This window comes from Mirounga angustirostris, unplaced genomic scaffold (assembly GCF_029215605.1).
Source record: "Mirounga angustirostris isolate CCGP_5_RB_7025 unplaced genomic scaffold, mMirAng1.0.hap1 SCAF_5, whole genome shotgun sequence".
In the NCBI taxonomy this organism is placed as follows: domain Eukaryota; kingdom Metazoa; phylum Chordata; class Mammalia; order Carnivora; family Phocidae; genus Mirounga; species Mirounga angustirostris.
This window is the reverse complement of record NW_026991713.1, coordinates 70912448-70935833: the sequence shown is the minus strand read 5'-3', so window position 1 is coordinate 70935833 and position 23386 is coordinate 70912448. Positions and strand designations below refer to the sequence as shown.

The 23386-nt window shown below is 35.2% G+C and overlaps 1 protein-coding gene across 3 annotated transcripts in view; it reads left to right on the top strand.

The window, feature by feature from the left end:
* Positions 1-23386, top strand: part of CNTN1 (contactin 1) — a 359783-nt gene that overhangs the window by 325975 nt on the left and 10422 nt on the right. The gene's annotated exons all lie outside the window — the stretch shown is intronic.

The window sequence follows — 23386 nt, the reverse complement described above, 5'->3', positions numbered from 1 at the left end:
CAATTAATGTTCAGTGGAATTTACTTCTAGTTCTCTTATAAACATATGTAATTTTATAGTTTTGTTTCTATTAAATGTATCATGTTATATCCAACTTTTATGAATCATGTTACATGAACAGTCAGTCCCCATGTCATTCAAAATTTTGTAAATTTCACTTAAAATTATACATAATTTTAATTATGTACAAAATGTACATAATGTACATCAAACAATGTACATCAAACAAATGTACAAAATTTATCTACCCATTTCAGTTTTCACTATAATAAAATGCTATTTTGAATACATTTTTTATAAATTAATCTTCCCACTGCACTACTCGGATGTTAGTCTCTTCTTTTTTAGCCATTACTAATTTGCTAGGAGAAAATGGCATCTTTTTGTTTTTAAAACACCTTCTACATTCTGAACTTTGATAGCACATACTTCCAGTAGTTTCACACTTAACTCAGGCTGTTCCACTAAAGGAAATGAGAGGGAAATGTGGACATTATTTCAAGGGTGGTGAGGTGCAAACTAACCCAGTAAATTGCTTTTGAAAACTGACCTTCCCTGTCAAGAAGTCTGTCATAGCCCACTGTTGCTCTCTTCATTTCCTTACTCTTCATTTATCATCCCTAATGTGGAGCTGAACCCAGTTTCATGGGTTTAGACTACAGAAGTTTGTAGCTGGAGATGCTGACGTAGTGACAGGAGCATCAGCATAGGTATAACTAGTGACGTGCCAGTTAATGTGAGACAACACGCTCTCCTGGGGTAGGGGGAGCCCTGGTTTCATTTGCCAATTTCTGTGGTGTAAATATTTCCATCATGTCTGATTTCAAACTTCCCACATGACATCACTCAGTGTGGAGCCAAGAAGGGATGCTGAGTAACACACCATTAATGCAGTAATGTTGTGTTACAGGCATAACCTTAAGAGTATTGATAACATTAAAATGCAGTAAAATAATTAGGAAGTGATGAGTTTTGAGAATTTACTCCCTGTGTTTTAGACTTTCTCATTAATTAAGAATTTTATGTAATTTCAATTTTAATAACAGTGGTTTTTAACAACTTGTTCATAAATTTCCTAAAAAAATTAGCGGTTGGCTGTTGGGAGGCGGTAGGGACCACTCACAGCACACCGCGGTTACCCTCTGACAGCCCAGTGGAAATAGCCCATGTACAGAAGGCACAGAGTATGCTTTTTTTTTTAGAAAACTCAAATATATTCAGTATAGTTCCCCCTTTTTGCCAACTAATGGACAACGTTCTTATTAAGGCAGAATTTCTTTCTTTTTATTTATTTATTTTTTTTTTTTAAGATTTATTATTTATTTGAGAGCGAGAATGAGAGACAGCATGAGAGGGAGGAGGGTCAGAGGGAGAAGCAGACTCCCTGCCGAGCAGGGAGCCCGATGCGGGACTCGATCCCGGGACTCCAGGACCATGACCTGAGCCGAAGGCAGTCACTTAACCAACTGAGCCACCCAGGCGCCCAAGGCAGAATTTCTATTACTTATTTCTTATTCTAACTATGACTGTACAAAGAAACTATACAATTAACATTAGGAAATGTCAGATGTTTGGTGGATAATACCATTCTAAAATTTTCTTAACTTAGGTTTATTTGCAAATTGTTTAAATTATTTGTAATGAGAGAAACATGTAAATGCAAACGGAAATTTTAGGCTTTCTTATAAATTTAAAAGACTTAATACTTTCCCTAGTTTCTATTTTCATGACTAAAATATGTAGTCAGGAAGAAAGTACATTGCTAGATTTTAAAGTTAATAATAGCATCTGCTGTTCATTTATTCACTCGTTTATTTATTCATTCAATAAATATACATTAAATGCCTAAATTTCCACATCTGTCCTATTCCACATCACTAGTATCCCTTGCTGGCCCTACTGTGATTCTAATGACTCTCTTGACTTCCGGTTTTGGCCTCCATTCGCTATTCAGCAACCAAAGGGATCTTCTTATACATAAATCAAATCATGCAATTCTCTGCTTAGAAAGACATCCCATAGGATAAAATCTAATTTCCTTACCATGGCCTATAGTGCTCTATAATAATCTGGCCAAACTCTCTTGTCTCAATTAAGTGATTTCATCTTTGTTCCACTGATCTTCTTTCTCTTCTTGAACGTGCACCAATGTTATCCTGACCTTGAACCATCTGTACTTGTTCTTGCTGCTACCTAGAATTCTCTGAATCTTGGCATGGCAGGTTCCTTCTTGTCATTTTTCTTTCTGCTCTGATGTTACCTACTCAGAGAAGATTTGTATGGACAGCAATTTAAGAAAGCCCCCTATTCTATGTCACTCTTTTACTCATAATATTTATAACTATTCAAAATTATCTTACTTATTAATTTATACTGCTTATTGTCTGTCTCCATCCTTACTTGAACATAAGCTTCATGGGAACAAGCTCTTGTCTGACTTCTTTAACCTTTGAATCCCCAGTTCCTAGGGGACATATTTGGCACATAACAGTGTTTTAACAAATAATTGTTAAATGAATTTATGATTTCTGCATAGAATAAAATTTAGTTATAAGAACAGTTTGGGTAACTTAAATTACAGTTCATTTGTCTAGAATGTTGATATACTTCCCCATTAAGCACATGGTTTGTGTTATGCCATGTGCTAATCCACAATTTGATTCTTACAAAGCTTAAGACTTCATATGAGAGATAGTCTAGAAAATTATTAGACATGGTAGCTTGCTTCTCCACTCCTCTCTGACCTGAACACTGTTACTGCTGTCTTAATACATCATTCCCTATCAGATATTTACAGCTCACATCTAGGCAAATATAACACCACAAATGATTCATCAGAAATATACTATCCCTAAGAAATTCCATATTGTCTTTTAAGAATCTTTTGTTTTCATTTATCAATGTGAGCTAAATTAAGAAAGTGCAAATAGCTACAAAATATTTTGAATATCAATTTTAATAAGCTAGTTTGCCTTATTACATATTCACTATAAATTTTAGAATTTAGATTATCAAGCATCTGTGATCGTAACTAAATATCCTCAAGAAGCATACAATTCATTATTTTATGAATGTGTATATTTTGAGCTTTTATTTTTCTTTCTAGTTTTAAACAGACAACAGATATCTTGGTCAAATCAAGAAAGAATTTTAAGAGCATTTTAGAGGCCAGACTTCTTCCTAAGGGCAAGTCATAATCATTTGAAAACTTTAAGGTGGTAGGAGTAACATGATCAGATCTTTGCACTTGAAAAATCACTTTGGTGATTGTGGAAAATATATATAGTAGGGAAGAAAGATGTAAGGAGATGAATTACAAGGTTATTATTATAGAATGATTAAAAGATGTTGATGGTCTGGACTGGACTGGAAAGAGGGCAGTGGTGAAGTCTAGGGTGGGTTCTAAAAGAACAAGGCATCTTTTCCATTTGATTTAAAGTTGCTATATACTCATTGTTTTGATTTTGTAGCTTCTAATAAATCTGTAATTTATTCTGATGTTACCAGAGATGATGTAATCTCATCATTTAACCTACTACTTTTGGTAACTCCACGTTATTAAGTTAGACTATATAACCAAAGCCACTGATTTAAACACTGATGAAAAACACATTTTATGTTTTCACTTTGTCCTCTTCTTCCCAGTAGCAGGAGAGGAAGGGCTAGGAAGCCATTCTCTAGGTGCAACCTTTAGATGTTAACTCCATTACTCACAGGTTCCCTTTTCTAGTACCTAAGTAAGTAGTGCAGTATAAAAGGACTAAGAGGATAGTTGGGATGTTTAGATTTAATCCATACATTATGAAATCAAAATGCTATATTGACATCATCACGTTTGCAGATACTTCTGTAAACATTTCAAAAACCGAAGTTATTTTGAACATCTAATCTTATACACTAACCCATTCTTATAAGTCCATCATCATAACTTTAAAAACATATATTTGTGATTATGGCACAATCAAATATTATTATTTAGGAAATGCTATCTCTCCAACTATTTTGAAGTAATCAAATAGTTTGTTTTCTCCTTTGCTATGTTCTGTGTGGGATCAATTTGAGAGTTCAAGTGGACAAATTCAGCCTATGTATTTCTAGGCTGACAAACAGCTTACATTTAAAATTACCTCTAGGAGCACTTGGGGTGGCTCAATCGGTCAAATATCCAACTCTTGATTTTGGCTCAGGTCATGATCTCAGGGTTGTAAGATCGAGCTCCACGTTGGGCTCTCCTTTGGGCAGGGAGCCTGCTGAAGATTCTCTCTCTCTCTCTCTGCCCCTCCCCACCCTCTCTGTCTCCCTCTCTAAAATAATAAAAATAATAAAATAAAATAAATTCTAAAATAAAATTAATTCAGATTTCATTAACTTTGAACTTAAAATCTTTTCCAACATTACAGCTGTACTTAACACTTCTAGTTTTGTAACAAGCATGGAAATAGAGGAGAAATTATCTGAACAAAATAATATTTTGTGCATCTCTGAATTTGACTTAAAGATAACACCTCTGCATCTAAACTAACTTGGGTTTTCCTAGATCTTCTCCAAGGTTTCTTTTAGCTACTAGGAAATTAACACAACAATCCCAACATATTATTTTCTTCATCTATTTAGACTTAGAAATAATTAGGTTGGGAAACGCCTCAGTGGAATACATTACACTCATACAGGGATGAGTGATGCAACCTGATTGAAGATCATTTTTGGTGTAGTGTAGACAATACAGTGGGGTGGAACAAAGGAGAGTTGGTAAGAAGAGAACAAGTCTGACAGCCCATCAAAATAAGCAGTTTCCCTTCCAGAAAGAATCAATTTATGGGATAACTTAAGTTTTTTACTGCTCTAAGATGCAAAGTAAATTACCAGACATTTTCCAGGACTGATGACTAAAGAATGGATAGGGAGACATTTTATACACTTCCGAGAGGAAAATGTACATTTTAGAATGTTTCTGATATGAATTATCAAAATATGTAAGATTTAGTAATAAAAAGATTGGAAAAGCAAAATAATAAAGTTGCTGGAGAAAAATGTCTAGATCATCTTCTTTGACTCCTTTCCAAGGGTTGGACTTCCCCGCGAGACATTCACGGCTTATATTCCCTCAGCCTCAGTTTAAACACTATCTGTGATGGGGAGCGAATTCACCATTGTACTAGTCAATATATTATGGATCTCTGATCAATTCTGTAGTGTTTGAACTAGTTTCTGATAAAATCTAGCTCATAGGATCAACCGATAGCTTTCTCTAAAGTTCTTCCTTTTCTCTCCTCTTTCAGTGAAAGATGATTATCTTTCAGGAAAGATGAAATGTATCTGGATAGTTTAATCAAGTATTGAATTAGGTTCTTAAAAGAGAAAACAAAACCTTTTGTAGGAGTTGTTAGAGTGAATGTCTGCTGGCTTTGAGAAAAACAAGAAATTGCAGTTGTAAGGAACCCCTGCTGGTGGTCCATCTGCCTGCAGCATCCAAGTGGGGGAACCACAGGGGAAGCCCTGAGGGCACTGGCACCCCTGGTACCTCAGACACCCTAGAGGCCCAGAGCCCTGCCCCTCCCTGCAAGAACAGCAGTGCCTTCTGTGTTTCCATGCCCTTCCAGTTCCCCACCCTGACTCTCGGGCAAGAGCATCTAGGAAGTGTAGATATCACCCTTTTACCTCAGAGACAGACAGAATTCGAACAGAGAAAGCACAAGAAATGCTGCTGAAATTCCCAGAAGAAACGCAGCACACTTTCTCCAAAAATAAGTATGTTTACATGATAATATCAAAACTAACAAGAAAACCCCAGCCAAACCTGGATTTTTGGAAATGTTAAAAGAAGTTAAAGAAAATAAGTAAAATGGCTCTTCACTTCTGAATTGATTTCATGATATAGAAATTCATATTATTAGAAACACCATTAAAATTATAGGACAAGAAAATCTCTAATTACTGAAGCTATATCACAAAAATATCTAAAAGGGGATTTACCCAAGATACAGAAAATAATGATTAATACCACTTGATCACCAATAATCACAGATAACAATGTGGCTACTACATTTAGTTACTCTCCACATTTTCTTTTTCAGGGTTATGACAAGATCATAATGTATATAAAACCTTTTATTCAGAATTTCCAATTTTTTTAGAAAAGTTTCCTAGAAGTAAAATTACTGGATTAGAAGGCAGAACCTTTCAAAGACTTGGCAAATATTTGATAATTGCCAAATTGCTATCCAAACAGCAATGCCCATATTTTATCATTAAAGAATTTTTACTAGCATTTTAGTATTCAGAAATTCTTTTTAATTAAGCAAAAACACTCTCTCAAAATTTTTATTATTTTTAATTACTATTAAGATGAATATATTAATATATTTAATAGCTACTTATATATTCATTTCTTGGAAGTCTGTTGATGTTCTTTTCTCTGTTTAATGTTAATAATTTTCCTTAACATTTTATGATCAATTTATAAAGCAAGGTTATTAACATTTCCATGCCATATTTGTAGCAAATATTTTTTCAAGCTTGCATTTCAGTGTTATTGTGCTAGATAAATATGGTTCATTTTTATGCAAAATAATGAATTCTCATTATAAAACACTTCAAATATTTATTGCATGTGAACAAGCCATAGAACAATAGATACAATTTAAGTCCACTTATGAAGTCCAAAAGCAGAAAATAATGAGGCAGTGTTTAAAGAGGTATACATATGACATGTAAAACTTCCCAAAAAGGAGAATAATTAACACAAAATTCGGTACAGTATTGCCTTGTGAGAGGGCAGAGGGCAATCAGAAAGAGGCTGATAGGGTGGTGACAATGTTATGTCTTTGACTGACTGCTAAGTATGCAGGTGTTCTGTTGTAGTAGTTGTTGTTAAATTATAGTTTTTAAAATACTAATTTACATAACTTATTTCAAAGTTGTAAAAGTTAAAATGGGGTTGAAGAAGTGGAGGAGTAAGAAAGTTTACTGAAGTTGTCATTTTACAGGTGTGTATTAGCTTGCTAGGGCTACCATAATGAAGTACCACAGACTAGGCGGTTTAAACGATAGAATTTACCCTCACTGTTCTGGAGGTTAGAAGGCTGAGATCAAGATGTCAGTAGGGTTGGCTTCTTCTGAGGCCCTTTTCCTTGGATTATAGATGGCTGTCTTCTCCCTATCTTCATGTAGTCTTCCCTCTGGGTGTGTTTGTGTCCTGATTTTTCTTCTTATAAGTACACCAGTCATACTGGATTAGAGCTGACCTAATGACCTTATTTTAACTTAATTACCTCTTTAATGACTATCTCTAAATACAGTCACATTCTGAGGTACTGTGGGTTAGGGCTTCCACATGGGATTTTGAAGGGACAAAATTCAGCCCATAACAAAGTTACTGGTAATTTCGAGAGAAAAACTTCCATAAAAGAGTGTGGGCGGAGGTCTTATATCTCTAAGCCAACCTCACAGAGCTTGCATTCTAAAGAGAGGAGGCAAGATCAATCAATATATAACAACAGATAGTGATAATATCTGAAGAAGAAAGTAAAGCAGAGGGAGGTGGGTAAATAGTGATGGAAGACAGCAAGGGCTGTGTTTTCAATATGAGTGGAAGGAATGGCTTGCTCTGATGGGATAACACTGGAAAAGAGAATCAAATGAAGTGAGTGAATGGTCCATGCAGTTATCTGGAGGACAAGTACTCCTATTAGAACAATACAAAACCCTATTCTAGGAATATGTTTGGATTCTCAAGGAACAGCAAGGAGACCAATGTTATTGGGGTTGAGCAAGGCAGGGGGAGAGTGGACAAAATTAATGTAGAAAAGTAGATGGAACCCGAATCATCACAAGGTTTCCAGGTCCTGCTTAAAGAATTTGGATTTTACTTAAATATGATGAGAAGCTATTGAAGCATTTTAAGATGGGAAATGGCATGATCAGATTTATATTTTACAAGTCTTATTTTATCTGTTCATTGGAAGGAAGTAGAAATCTCATGAATGGTGGGGGGGAAAAGTCTCTGAATTTCTAGAAACAGGGAGAGCAATTAGAAGCCAAAAGGTGATAGTCCAAGCAGGAGATGAAGTCAGCTTTGACAGGTATGGTCACAGCAGAAGTGAGAAATATAGTCAGGATTTATTTGGAACAAGACCCAACAATATTTTCTGATGATTTGATAAGGGATGTGAAAGAGGACTTGGCATAATTCAAAGAATTTAGATTAACGAACAGAATCATCTACTGAAATGGCCAACAGAATAATCTACTTTAACAGAATCATCTGCTAAAAATAGATGATCGGGGAAAATAAGGAGTTCAAATTTTGACGTGCCAGTTCATGCTATGTCCATTAGTCATCCAGGTGGAGATAGATTTAAAAAAAAAGAAGAGTCATCATCTAACAAAACTGAGAAAACAGCTGAGGTCAGATTACAAATTTGTCAGAGAACCAAGTGGCATAATTATGTAACTATCTGCAATTCATACTAGCCTGGATAGAGAGATAGCAGATGGTTGTTGGCGTTGCCCAAAGTTGGCAGCTTGTGTGGTTAATATAGGAGATCAAGGGAAACAAGGATTCATTACTTCTAGTTACAGAATAATTTAAATAGCTGAGTGGAGAGTTTGTATCTATTAAAATGTTTTCAGCTGTCAGTAACAAACCCTCAGCTCAAAATTGCTTAAGAAATAGGTGGTCTTTAGGCCTTAGTGAAATCAGCATCTCAAAAATTTCCTCCCAACCCCCTGCATCTCCACATGAGATGTCTCAGAATCAAGTTCATTTAAGGCTCGTCCTCTCCGTGGTTATAATATGGCTACAACAGAACTAGGAATTATTGCATGCAGACCTTATAATGTCCAAGGAAGAAGGGGTCTGTCTCCATTCAAGCTCCATCTTAAAATGAAGGACCTTTACCAGAGACTCTCAGAAAATCTTTTCCATATTGTCTAGAATTGGGTTTGTTAAACTAGTAAAATGCCATTTGCTCAAAGTGATCAAGATTTATCTCAGGTCTGGGGATGGTAAAACTTTCTTTGGGGAGTGAACATCTGAGCAAAAACTGGAGAGTGTATTGTCAAGGAAATAGAAAAGGATTTCTATTTAATATCAAAAGTTAAGTAACAAGGTGAATAATAGGTAAATAAATACAATAAATAAATGAGGATATAGAAAAATGAAGACGAGGAAAGTAGGTCAAAGAACAGCTTCATAAAAGTACAGTAGAGGCATGAAAAGTTACAGGAAAGATACAAAGTTAGCCTCAAGAGCAGATAATTTAAGCAGGATTGTTTTTATTGAAGTAATAAGGAATGGTAATCAATGTGAATTTTGAGATTAAAACAAGGATAAATAATGTTGAACAAATTACCAAGGATTATATTAAATTGAGAGAACTATGATCCAAAGTCAGTAAACACAGGTTTATCATTAAACATATATATTTAGCACTACCACTGTTAAAGAATATTTAAATGGATAAATAGAAATGTTTAAGGAACAGTTTAAGTAATTACTATCATGGGAAAATTGTAAATGTTTTTGCTTTGTTTTGTATTTTAGATTAGATACTCTACAGTACCCAAATCTATGAGACAACCCCTTTCCCTCAAAGGCTGCATTTAGTGGTGTTTTCTAAATTTAGAAAGTTATACTAGGAGGGTAGAATCTGGAAAGAGTATTGCTAAAGGAACCTAGCATGAAAAGGGACTCCTATATAAAGTAACTGCTGTAGAAAAGAAGAGTTGAAAATTAAAGGAATTTATCATTTTTTTCCTTCAAATTTTTATTTAAATTCTAGTTAGTTAATGTACAGTTCAATATTGGCTTCAGGAGTAGAATTCAGTGATTCATCACTTACATACAATACCCAGTGCTCATCATAACACGTGCCCTCCTGGGACGCCTGGGTGGTGGCTCAGTCGTTAAGCGTCTGCCTTCAGCTCAGGTCATGATCCCAGGGTCCTGGGATCGAGTCCTGGGATTGAGCACTGGGATCAAGCCCTGCACAGGGTTCCCTGCTCAGTGGGAAGCCTGCTTCTCCCTCTCCTATTCCCCCTGCTTGTGTTCCCTCTCTTGCTGTCTCTCTCTCTGTTGAATAAATAAGTAAAATCTTAAAAAAAAAAAAAAAGAATAAGTGCCCTCTTAATACCCATCACCCATCTAGCCCATCCCCGCCCCCCCCGACTCAACAATAGAGAACAAACTGGGGGTTGGTGGAGGGAGGAATTTATCATTTTTGAAATGTAATTACACAGAAGAAGTTTCAGAAAATGAACTGATGGTCCTAAGAGAGATACCTTCATTCAAAGATAAGCTTTATTTTTCTGAATTTTAGATATGAACAAAATTCCAGTTTTACTAAATAGTAATCTATTTTTTCATCTTGTTTGCATAATTCCAAGCTTTGTGGAATATAGTTATAAAGTTTCAACAAATTTTATGATGGGTCATAATATTTTGCATCAATAAATTGGTAATGAGAAAATGAATAATCTTGTGCAATGGCATATATGTATAACTAATTATTAGTAAGCTCAATACATTAGTGGCATAAAAAGTACATTAAGATATCTATTCTCTACACACAAATGGAGTGGAAATACTCTATAATCCTAAGGAAGGAATATTAGGACAGATGTACCTCCCCTCAAATCATGGGATATTGTTTTATATTTTCTCCTTAAATAAAAGCAACAAATAAGTGAATTAAAATAATTATATTATCTTTAATGATACACACATCAGCCATCAAAACACCATTTCAAAATTAATTTTCCTTTGGACCATTATAGGCTATGTTGAAATTTGTAACCTTCTCAGGAAAATATAAAGATAATTGTTTGTGCTGAGAAAGAGAGTTGAATTTTAAGTTTTTGCTTTGGAGGCTTGATATTTGCCCACAGTAACACAAATATTAAAACTATTTAGAAAAGAAAGTGAGTTTGTCATTGTTAAAACTAAATCCCTGGGACTCTCTCACAAATAGAACTGGAAACCTTTAATGCTATAATAAGAAGGAATATAAAACACTTAAACTGGAAAGTGATATATCAACATATTAAAATGGTCCATTTGATACTACCTTAGGGACCAGCTTTAGTGATTTATGAAAGGAATGTTTACATCTCAAAGTACTTCCCAAAGTTAGGTAAGGCTAGAAGCAGGCCCCTCGGTAGATTATTCACAGTATGAGAGCAAGGCAGTGAGACAAAAGACATTCCAGAGGCACTTTTTACAGTCACCTTCTGCAAAATGAGCCAGACCAAGAGGAAATAAATCATTTAGAACATGTTCCAAGTGTATGAATTTCTCCAGCTAGTTGTCTTTCTTCGATAACCTACCAGTCCAGGCCTATATAATTGACTCTCAGCTCTAAAGCAAATCACCAGCCTTAGTCACCAGGCCATAAGAAGCAGGAAGAGTGTTACAGAGGACTAGCTTGGAGACCCTTAGCCCATAGGCGATGCTTCAAAGTCCAGATGTGCCCGAAAGTTGTGAATTCTTTGGATATCAACATCTGTGTAGATAGATGATCCTTCTAATGCCCTGGCCTCTTAATTCTTCTTTCTTGATGATCTTGTCACCTGTTCATGATCACAGCCCAGACAGAATTTACAGACTTGAGTGTGAATTAGAACCCGAGTGCTCCCTGAAACTTGAATGAGAAAAAATAAATGGTAATTTTCACTAATTTTTTTTTTAAAGATTTTATTTATTTATTTGAGACAGAGAGAATGAGAGAGAGAGAGCATGAGAGGGAGGAGGGTCAGAGGGAGAAGCAGACTCCCTGCCGAGCAGGGAGCCCGATGCGGGACTCGATCCCGGGACTCCAGGATCATGACCTGAGCCGAAGGCAGTCGCTTAACCAACTGAGCCACCCAGGCGCCCCTTCACTAATTTTTAAATCAAATTCATTATCCCTTCAAATATGAATTGAAGCAATAAATCACTATCACCAATAACATCCACAGATATTCTTATATAATATTTCAGCTGTTACACTATCACTTCTTCAAAAGTATGATATTAGACTTGATCTTAGTTCTTGTTTTCAGTGTGCCTATAAGGGGCCTGGGTGGCTCACTGTATTAAGTGTCTGCCTTCAGCTCAGGTCATCTCAGGGTCCTGGGATCGAGCCCCACGTCAGGCTCTCCGCTCAGCAGAGAGTCTGCTTTTCCCTCTGCCTCTCCCTCTGTGTGCTCTCTCTCTCTCTTAAATAAATAAATAAATAAATAAATAAATAAATAAATAAATAATAAAAATTAATGTGCTAATAAATACACTAATGTGTTAATAAATATAATAAACATATATTTGCTTCCTTGATATTTTTATAAATGTATTTCAATATACTTGGTTTTCCTTTAATTCTATGTATTATATTTTATGTATGTGAAAGCATTATTTGCAGCATTCTCAAGAGATTTACAGTCTGCCAAAGTGTTTCTGACACACAAAGAGGCCTAGAATCCTCACAATTCTTGATATGACTAATAACTGCAAAAAAAAATTAATTTTAAGCATTTATTTTCTGACCACTAACTCTTATTTTTCTAGTTTATTCCTTCAGATCTCCTCCCGACTCCACCATTTCTTTCACCATCTCCCACCCGGACCTCCCATTCAACCTATTGCTTGTTTATCACTCATTCCACTCATGTCCAAAGTTCCCTCAGATTCCTAATTAAAACCACTTCCTTATCTATACTTAGCCTTTTTCTCCCTCTATGCTCCTCACATGGCCAAATCCAAACTCAGATTAAATACAGATTTCTGTTGTACTATGTGCATGAATACAAGCAGAACTCTATGTGCTCTTGCCAAGATCTCTCTGTGCATCCCCATCCCCAACATTTACCATCTCCCCAACACTATTTGCCCGGAGACCCTCAGGTCTAATCATGCCCATAGGTCGCATTTATGGCACTAACCAAAAGAAGTCCAGGAATCCTTGATTAATACAGTTCCGGGTGCCCCATTTTCTGACTCCATTTCTATCGATACTTAACTCGAAAAACCTTCCCACTCTGCCCTCTGGAATTCATTGCCAGTCATCAGCAAAGTCTCCTATAGTGTTCATCTCTTCACTGAATGTTTCCTTCCCGTTCTTTCTTTTTTTAAGATTTTATTTATTTCTTTGAGAGAGAGAGAGAGCACGAGCAGGGAGGAGGGGCAGAGGGAGAAGCATACTCCCCACTGATCATGGGGCTCGATCCCAGGACCCTGGGATCATGACCTGAGTTGAAGGCAAACGTTTAACTGGCTGAGCCACCCAGGTACTCCTTCTTCCCCTTCTTAATGCATTTGAAACCTTGCTCTAATTGCTTCTCCTGGAGTTTGTTCAGACCCCCTCTGGACACTGGGCCTGGTGGCAGGGTAGTTGTCCTTCTTGCTTCTTGATGCCTACATAGTATTCTCCTTCTTTCTTGCCCCAAAAGCCCTGCTTAGAATCCCATATCATCTGCTTCTCTCATTCATTGTCCCTTTTTAAAGTTTTCTACCAATCCCCTGGATCATTTCTACTCATTCCTTGAGGAGTTAAAAGCCCAGATGACTGTCTCCTGAACTACTTCTGTCATACATTTGTTGATTTCAATACACATGTAGATGATCCTTACATTGCCCTGTCCTCTCAGTGCCTTCAAAAACTCTCCTCATTTTTGTTGTCCTTCCTATGATTCTACTCTAACTTTATTATTGCTATTTTTATGATATCAAAGACTCTAGTCTCTGACCACTGCCTATCTTTTCTCATTTTTTTTAGTACTCTGACTCCTAAAATTTTTTTGACCCACCAGAAACCATAAACCACTGATCTTACCACTTTTTCTATGTTTCTCTCTCGATTTCTTCGTATGTAGCTTAAATCCCACAGCCACATATTATACTTACTCCTGTGTGTAGAACCCCCATTTTCTTTGCTTCTCTTACTTCATTATACTCACTTGGATATATCATGGATTAAGTCCAACTGTCCACTTACATCTATGCCTACAGTCCTGAAGCTAAAGGTGGCTAGAGAAAAATACCCAACTTTAAGACTGGTTACAACACCTTGAATTCAGGACCACTCACTTCAAGGAGGACTGCAGCGCTGCTGGGCCATTCCACTAGGTTTTCCTAATACCTTTCATTCTTCTCTTCTTGACAGCTATTTTGCTTTTCTCCTTCCTTAAATTGCCAACTTATCTTTCCTATCATCCCTCTTTAGTCAGTAACGTGCTTCTATTTTTCTGAGAAAATGAAAGAAATCAGAAGCAGCCAACATCTAAATATGTACCTTGCTGTCCCTCCTAATAACCTGAATGAACTCCGTGTTCTTATCTAAGAGCCACTCTCCATGTGTGAGCCAGTTCCAACACCTCTTGTTAACCCAAGAGTATTGCCTCAACCATTCTTTCTTTTCTCTGCTGCGTCATCATTTTACTTTTTCCTATTTGATTTTTTTGCTTCAGTATACAAGTATTCAGCAATAGTGCCCATCTTTAAGGGAAAACAAAGAAAAAAAAAAAGGAAAATCTCTCCTTGTCACTATTGTGTGGTTCTATGATTTTCTTTAGAGCAAAATGCAATAGATAATTTGTTCATCTTCACCATTTCAAATTCTGTCTTGAATTTGCTTCAATCAGGTTTTCATCCCAACACTCTATCAAAAAGCTCTTGTCAAAATCACCAATGACTTTCATGTTTTTATTCCAGGAGTCAGTCCTTATTTAATCTCTTAGCAGCATTAATACAGTTGATCACTTTCTCCTCCTCGGCTTTCTGGGCACCAGTTTCTCTTGATTTTCCTCCTCCCTCACAAGCTGCTATCCAGAGTTTCCTTACTGGTTCCCAATCATCTTTTCAACTTTTTGAACTTAAAATGCCCCAGGACTCAGTACTTCAGTATCTTTATCTCTCTTCATCCCTAAGTAATCTTATACAGTTTCAAGGCTTTAAATGCTGAAAGCTCTCAAATATAAGTCTTTAATTTACTCAACTACCTAATCACTAACCACTATTTCCACTTAGACAGCTAAAGTAAACCTTCCCTCTGCCCCACCATATTTCTTTTCCTACATTTTTACCCATCTTGACAAAACATCTCCAATAGTCCTTGAAGTCATCTTTGACTTTTTTTCTCTTACATACAACATTCATTTCATTAAGAAATCCTATTGGTTTTACCACTAAAATATATCTAGAAACCTCCAGGTCTGCTACCACCATCATGGTTCAGTGATCATGCTTTCTCCCCAGGATTATTGTGCCAGACCTCTCTGTTCTCTGCTTTGTGCTTAGCTAGCACCCTATAATTTATTCTCAACAGAATGACCCCAGTGATTGGTTTCACATATGCCAGCTGTGCAAAAACTTACAGTGACTTTCCATCTTAGAATGAGACTAGGTCATATTCACATTTGGATTTTGTCTGATCTGTGTCAACCTTGGCCATTACTATTAACTCCCTAGCTCATGAAATACAAATCTATTTCTGTGAGGTTCTTAATTGGTTTTCCAATACCTTGCAAAATTTGACTCTTCTAATCAAGATGCCAATAATATTCCAATATATTTGTATTACTTACATGCAGTGATTATTTAGCAAAGGTGTAGTCTATTCTTCATATGTAGAATGGGATTCAATGTCTACCTTTTATGTAACTAATAAGTAATGAATAAATAGTTACCTCCCATTACTGTGGATAGAAAATGATAAATAGGTTCTTACTATTGCTGTGAGTGACAAACGAATACAGCAAAATTTGTTTTCTTTTTTTTTTAAAGATTTTATTTATTTATTTGACAGAGAAAGGCACAGCGAGAGAGGGAACACAAGCAGGGGGAGTGGGAGAGGGAGAGGCAGGCTTCCTGCGGAGCAGTGAGCCCGATGCAGGGCTCGATCCCAGGACCCTGGGACCACGACCTGAGCCAAAGGCAGACGCTTAACGACTGAGCCACCCAGGCGCCCCGCAAAATTTGTTTTCTTATGCTTTAAACTTTTGCCACCCAATTCCAAACAAAAGCATGAGTGGAGAGACAATCCTCCATATCAGTGTTTTTCAACCTTTTTTCATTACTGTCTCTCTAATAAGCCCTTTTACACATTTTTTTTTCCTAGAAACTTTTGCCACTCATGACATTTTAATACCACAGCTATACGGCATACCTGTTTATGTAGAATAGTCCTTTGGAGATGCAAAAACCATTGCAATATCTCAGGTCTTTTCACCCCACAAGATTGTCTTCATCTCCATAGGGGCCATATTGTCTCTGTGGAGAACGCATGCTCTATGGAGACGCCTCCTTCCATCCATTCCCAAGAGATGCAGTCATTTTATGAATTCATCAATCCAAAATTTTGGTAAACTGTGTTTTTGGAGACATTGTTTTGCACCTTCATAGGATTAATTTTTATTGAATTGTACTTTGATATTTTGCTATTGGCTTATACTGAGGAACATTATAGAAAAAAAGAACAGAAACAAAAAACAATTACACAAAATCTACTACCATATTCGATGATTGTAGAGGATATGTTTGCTGTGCTAAACAGCGTCCTCCTTTTAAGGAACCATGATTAAAAATTTCCTCAGGTAGGGCTGAACCTAGAGAAGTGAGTACCTGGGCCAGGCTAATAAATACATATTTTAAAAAGGTAATTTAATATTTAACATTAAATTAGTAATCTTGAAAATTTTGTACAATATTTAATGGCAAGGATGAGATCTAATTAGGGGAAGGATGTGAAAGAGGACTACTTGTCTAAATTCTAGAAAAATTCATTTCCTCAACATCACTCCCCCTCTCTGACATACACAATACACACTCAAAAAGGAAAAATACATACTATTAAATAATCCATTCTCTTCTGGAGGCAACTTAGATATTACTTATTAGAGCACATTTATTAGAAATCTTATGTTCTATCCATACATACTCTAAATATCTATATCTTCCTTCAACACAACATCCTCCATGAAAAGGACTTGGGGTGGGGGAGGGGAAAGAAGAACAACCCCTCTGGTAAATATAATTTCCTAATATTCTAATTTGTTGCATTTCCAGGACTATGTTAGCATCCATGATGGTTGTTATCCCAGGTACCTGCCCAGCTGGACTGTCCTTTAACCTGTGTCCATTCTCTGGTCTGAGGACCAGAAGTAGGAGAGCTTTTCTTGGGCACATTCCCTGTTTCTTAATCTTTTGGATAATGAACTTAATGACTGATCTATTTCTCTGCCATATTTCTGACATACCTCTAGCAAAGTATATAGACCATTGTATATTTTAATTAAAGATATGTAATATATCTTATCTTAATATATCTTATAATTAAGTGCTTTTTAAATAGCTCCTTATAAATATTCATAATATTAGTAGTAGCATTAGTGCATGTTGTTGTTGCTATTTTGATATCATTATCTCTTAGCTTAGTCTAATTTTTCCTAAACTTATTTTCCTTCTTCTCAATTTCCTTATTTTTTCCTTTATCATAATTTATGAATCTTTGTTACACTCTTAAAACCTTTTCAGAATGAGGTAGCTTATAACTTATAAGTAACTATTTTTATTTTATTCTCCAAAAAACCTGACAAAGCATTTTGACTCAGTATTTATTTTCTCAGCTAAACTAGCAAAAAAATTATCTAAATAAATATTGCTATGTTAAAATGTCTCAAAAACTCAGATCATAAATGACTTAAGAGCATGTATTGAGGGGCGCCTGGGTGGCTCAGTTGGTTGGGCGGCTGCCTTCAGCTCAGGTCATGATCCTGGAGTCCCGGGATCGAGTCCCGCATCGGGCTCCCTGCTCGGCGGGGAGTCTGCCTCTCCCTCTGACTCTCCCCCTCTCATGCTCTCTCTATCACTATCTCTCTCAATAAATAAATAAAAATCTTAAAAAAAAAAAGAGCATGTATTGACCTTCAAGAACTGTAAAACACATGTATCAAATTTCTAACAGATGCATTATGATTAAAATATGATAAAAAGAATTCTTTAAATATAGAAAGTAATAAAGACAGTATTCTAAAACATGATAGCCAATAAAATCTAGAGAAAATATTAAAAATGAAGAAAAATTGATACAATTAAAAAGTGCTTACATATTTAGTATGATAATTTTCATGGCAATTGGAGAACTGACACATATGATTCTAAGATTACAAAGAAATTGTAATCAAGGAGAAACCTAAAACATAAGGCAAACCAATTTAATAAAGATTGGAAAGAGGAAAAATAGTGCCACCATATATGAAATATATAGCCATCATAATTCTTATATATATTCTTCCAAAGACCTCAAGTAATGTAGTAACATTATATATTTTGAGGTTTAAGAGAGAGCTTTGGCTTTTATAAAAGAAAGGACATTCTTTCTTTTTATATAGTCATTATAAGTGGCTGCCTAAACCCCCAAACATATAAATATACTGTCATGAGTACCTGATACCCAACATGGATTTGATATAGAGAATAAAGTCCTACACAGATAAAATTTATTTAGCTTCTGTCTCTTTTGTTTTCACTGAATATATTTTTCTGCAGTAATGCAGAGTTGGTCTTTTAGAAGATTGCTCATTTCTGGGAACACTGGTTATTTTGTGATTTTGTTAATTACTTTGCCTTTTGTGAGGATGCTTTTAATGGTTGGACACATCTTTTTTGCCATATACTATTTTTTGTGTCTTTCCTAGGATTGAAAAACTGTCTTTACCAAACAAATTTTAACTGATCTTTAATATATTTAAGCTAACTAAGGTATATTTAAAAATCATTACAAAAAAGATACTATCTCATATCTGTTGAATTATCACTTTTGTAGAACTTTGGGTTCAGGTAAAGAAATAAAACAATAATTTAACTTAGATTTTCCTATTCTGATTTTTATCAATTTTTGCATAATTTTCAAATGAATATAATTTATCATTAAGGTAAGAGCCCCAATAACTCTATTGTCTTATTGTTCTCTAATTCTTTAAGGAATGTTTTCTGTACCAACCATTAAATATATTCAGAAACTTTTTTAATCACTACATTATGATCAAATAAAATAAATAAAAAAGGAAATAATTCTATATTTGAATTTTATGTGTTAATTCTCTTTCCTCAGAGTGGGAAAAAGTTACATTGTGTTCTCAAAGAAAATAAAATGCAAAATGAGGATGCTTTTTTATTAGAGTGTGATTATTTGAAATTATTTACTATTTTAAAATCTCATTACTGTTCTTCCTAGAAGAAGATTTATTTTACTAAAATTGAAGATTAAGAAAGTGAGTTATAAGTTATAACTGATAAAATAAGTAATAAATGCCAGGAGTTACAGCATTGATATTAAAAGAAAAGTAAAACATATATATATATATTACAGACAATATTAAACTCAGAATTGTAAGTATTTCCTAAGGTATATATTTCTATAAATAAAGAATTGCTGTTAATGTCTAGCATTTTAGATTATATATATTTTTAGAACATAGGATATATGAGACAAAGTTAGCTAGACAAAAGATGGAAAATCACAGTGAGAATATGATCAGAAACAGTCTCTGCTTTGGCAAGGAAAGAAATGGTTATTCTCTCCTTACTTTATTTGAACAAACTGCCTGTCTTTATAACTAACCTATTGATATATATGCAATAGTACTTACAATAGCACATAGCAGTTACTCAATTATTTTATTTAATCAGCAGCAGCTAATAATGAATGCTATAAGCTAGGACATAAATAATGTGCTTCACACAGTATAATGTCTTCATATTATATTATTATCAATTACCATGTTATATTTAAAGAACTCATTTTTAGTTTCTAGGTGTACTTAAGTGTATTTATACAATTTAGAGAGGGTCAAATCGTGGAATACTTTTTTGCAAATTTGATAAATTCCCATTTATATGTGTTAATTTAAAAATACTTGGTCTCTATTGTTGATTATATTTTCTATACTGATATGCTGTATAGTCAGTGAACAGTATGTCTTTAATAGCTTGTCCTCAGCCATTTTTATTAAATACATGCAACATTGCAAGTTTAAAACTAAAGATTAGGCATTATTTCCTGTAGCAAATGTTTCTGTTGTGGCTATTTTCCCGAGTTAATAACTTCTCTGATATTTGAACAACTATGTTTGAAATACAGCCTAGCAGAATGTGTTCTTGATGAATCTTATAATATCAGTGAGAATTTTCCAGGCATAAAAGAGGGTTCCAGTCCAAGGAAACAAACGTTGACTCTGAGAGAACACATAAAAATGGCATCCTCTTCAGTGCATTTTGGGATGTGACATTCAAAAAGGATGGTAAGGTAGAAATAGTTGGAGTATAGGTTATATTCAGACTGCGAAAAAGGGGCAGATTGAATTTGTGGGGTTTTTTTTTTCTTCATGTTTTACTTTTTCTTGTGTTTAAATAAGAGATGATGAGGTCCTGAATTACTAAGGCAGAGGCAGTAGAGTGGAGCAGAGAGATTCTAGAGTTGTACTGGAGATAGAATCAATTGTACATGGTGATGAAGTTGATATATTAAAATTGAGGGTAAAAGGGTTTTGCAAATGACTCTATGTTTTCTATTATGAGTAGTATTAAATGCACGGCAACATCATTGACTGAGCTGAGTAATTCAGAAATTCAGAAGGATAGGTACATTTTATAAGAATAATGACAGTGATAGAACAGAGAAAATACAGGGAGAGAGAAATGGTTCTGTGACAAACTCTGAAGAACTCTAACATGGAAAAACCAGATCAGGTAAACAAGAGGTATGGCGGTCCAGGTAAGACGTACTATCTCAAAACAAATCATAAGTCTCAAACTTATTTCTAGATTTTATAATATTGTCTCAATACCTAGAAAATTAATTATGAGTTATTTCAAACATATTGGTATAGCATCAATCAATGTCTAAAAGTCCCTCCGTATAAAATACACTGTCAAGAGGCATAAAGACACAAGGCACAAGTATTAAGGGAAGAAAGACAGTAATAACTCCAAAAATTTTATAATGAAATGACTAGAAGAAAACTGGCACTATTGGTAGGAATAGACAGATGTTGAAAGAATTTCAATTTCCACTCACTGTGTGGGAATTTGGCTTGTTCAATATAAACAAAATGGTTTCTTAAAGAATATCCCAGAATTCCTGGGGGTTAGCAAGGAGTAACTACTCTGCTGATTTTTAAAATAAACTCCTTGCGGAAGTGATGAAAGCCAATCTTTTTTTCCACTTTTTTGAATTTAAAGAATTTGAAAAGAACTTAAAATTTTCGGAGTTTAGCATGTGAAAATAAAACTGAGAGTGAGCTTTCTGGAAAGAGAAAGAATTCTGAAAAATGTATAAACAAATGAAAATTCCATGTAGATACCATCCAAAGTGACTGGATTATTTTATATCTTCTGGATGAGAAGCTAAACAAGCACAAACTTAGAAATCTTTAGACTAATCAGTGGTGAGTTTCAGCCAGTAATTCCTTATATGTTTCAGACAGTTGTTAAAACATCTGAGAAATTGTTTCTCCTCTGGAAGTGCAAGAAGAAGATTTGGCTGGTTGTAATCCTTATAAGAGTTGAAGAAAGTCAAGGAATTTGGACAGTTTCTTATAAAAGCTTTATGTGCATGTGGAAAACAGAGAGGCACCAATTAGTCCTTGCTGGTAGATGGATGACACTGAATCTTGCAGTGAGGCCCCAAGGTCAGACAAATGAGTTCAGGTTCATATTAGGACAGAAAATCTTAACTACCAAAGTACTACCTCTAAGAGGTGAGTCACTTATTTGTCATAGCCCCAAAGCAAAGATGAATCAAAAAAGATCAAATGGGACCTTGTTCACAGTTTGACCCTGTGAAACCTTCCAGGGTAATTGTGTCTCTGAATCACCATGTGAAACCAATGGAGAACTAGGATCCTTGACTGTTTTTGCTATGGAGCTGTTTAGATATTGGTAGTAATTTCCAACTCTCAGCTATTACATTAGGGAGGTTGGATCACTGTACTCTCTAGCCATAGTAAGTTAAGAGATATTCATGAAGCATCCGTGGGATAAGGAAAACAACCCTGGAGTTAGAATCAGGTTTCAGTTCAATACCCAATTTTACTTTCACTAGATGGGCAAATCTGAGCCTTAGCTCCCTCATCTGTAGATGAGGATGATGATGCATACTTCAACTGTGTATTATATGAATTAAGCAAAATAACGTTACAAACTTCCCCGAACCGAGTTGGCACATAATAAATTATAAAAAATAAAAACAATCCATTGAATGGATATTTGTTGATGATATATGATGGGCCAGACTATCCAGAAAACTTAGAAATCAACGAAATAATTTTAAATAAATGTCCTTTTTATTCTCATATCATTACTATCTGTATATTTAAATTTTGGAATTTTCCTCATTTTTAGATGAAGATTTTATTTAAAAAGAAAAGCAAAGCTAAAATTTAAATAGAAATTAATCTGCATCTATACTTTAATAAGACTAGCCAGGTGAAATGGAAATTACTCCAGGCAGGCCAGCCACTTGAGTGACTGTTACTGATTAGGGTCCCACAAAGGAGTTACATGAAACTGGACACAACTCTCATTTTGGGGCTCATAGAACCAATTGACAGAGTATGTTTTATGTTATCCTCATAGTGCTCATCTTTTTGAAGGGCCTGCTATTCTAAGCAAATTTAAAAGACTGGGGAATGATTTGTCCCACAAATATTGATACTGAAATAGACATGCAAATATGTGTCTCCTAGAAATATGTCATATTTCCTACAAATTTAGGGATGCCTTTACAAAGTGACACTCTGTGCATGACATCCCGCCACATGATAAGAGTAAGACTTTTGGGTTCCATTGTCTCACATAAAAACAAACACTGTGCCCCACCCTGACCTTGAACATGAGTATTAAAATCAGCAGAAGATCATTTACTCAAATTTATTTAAAGAAGAACTGAGGAGATTCAGTGGGCTTTATGGGAAGACATATCTGCCTGCTTCCCTTAGTTTGGATTTCTTTTTATTGGAAACAATTGTAAGTTTAAGGAAAATTGACTGTCATGGACGAGTAGGTTTTACTCTTACTCTTTATTGTCAATAAGCCAAAATGCTAGCTGGTCTTCCAAAAGCATGAAGAGGCAAAGTTATAGAATAAGCAAGACTGTCTGTGGGGTCTTTCTTCCTCTGTAAGTAAACCCAATAAGTCATGTATCCCTACCTCCTGAAAATGTCTAGAAAGTTTTAGCCACAGATGTACTCAAGGGGTTCCTGAAGCCTAGCACTAAAGAGGAACCCATTAGCCCTAGCAAGGGGAACATATAAATTCTTACTTTCTGGCTCTACTTGCTGTCCTTTTATCTCAAAAACTGATTAAGGAAAGGGAAGGTCAGGGCAGAGGAGGAGATAATTTAATATTTGTTTTGAT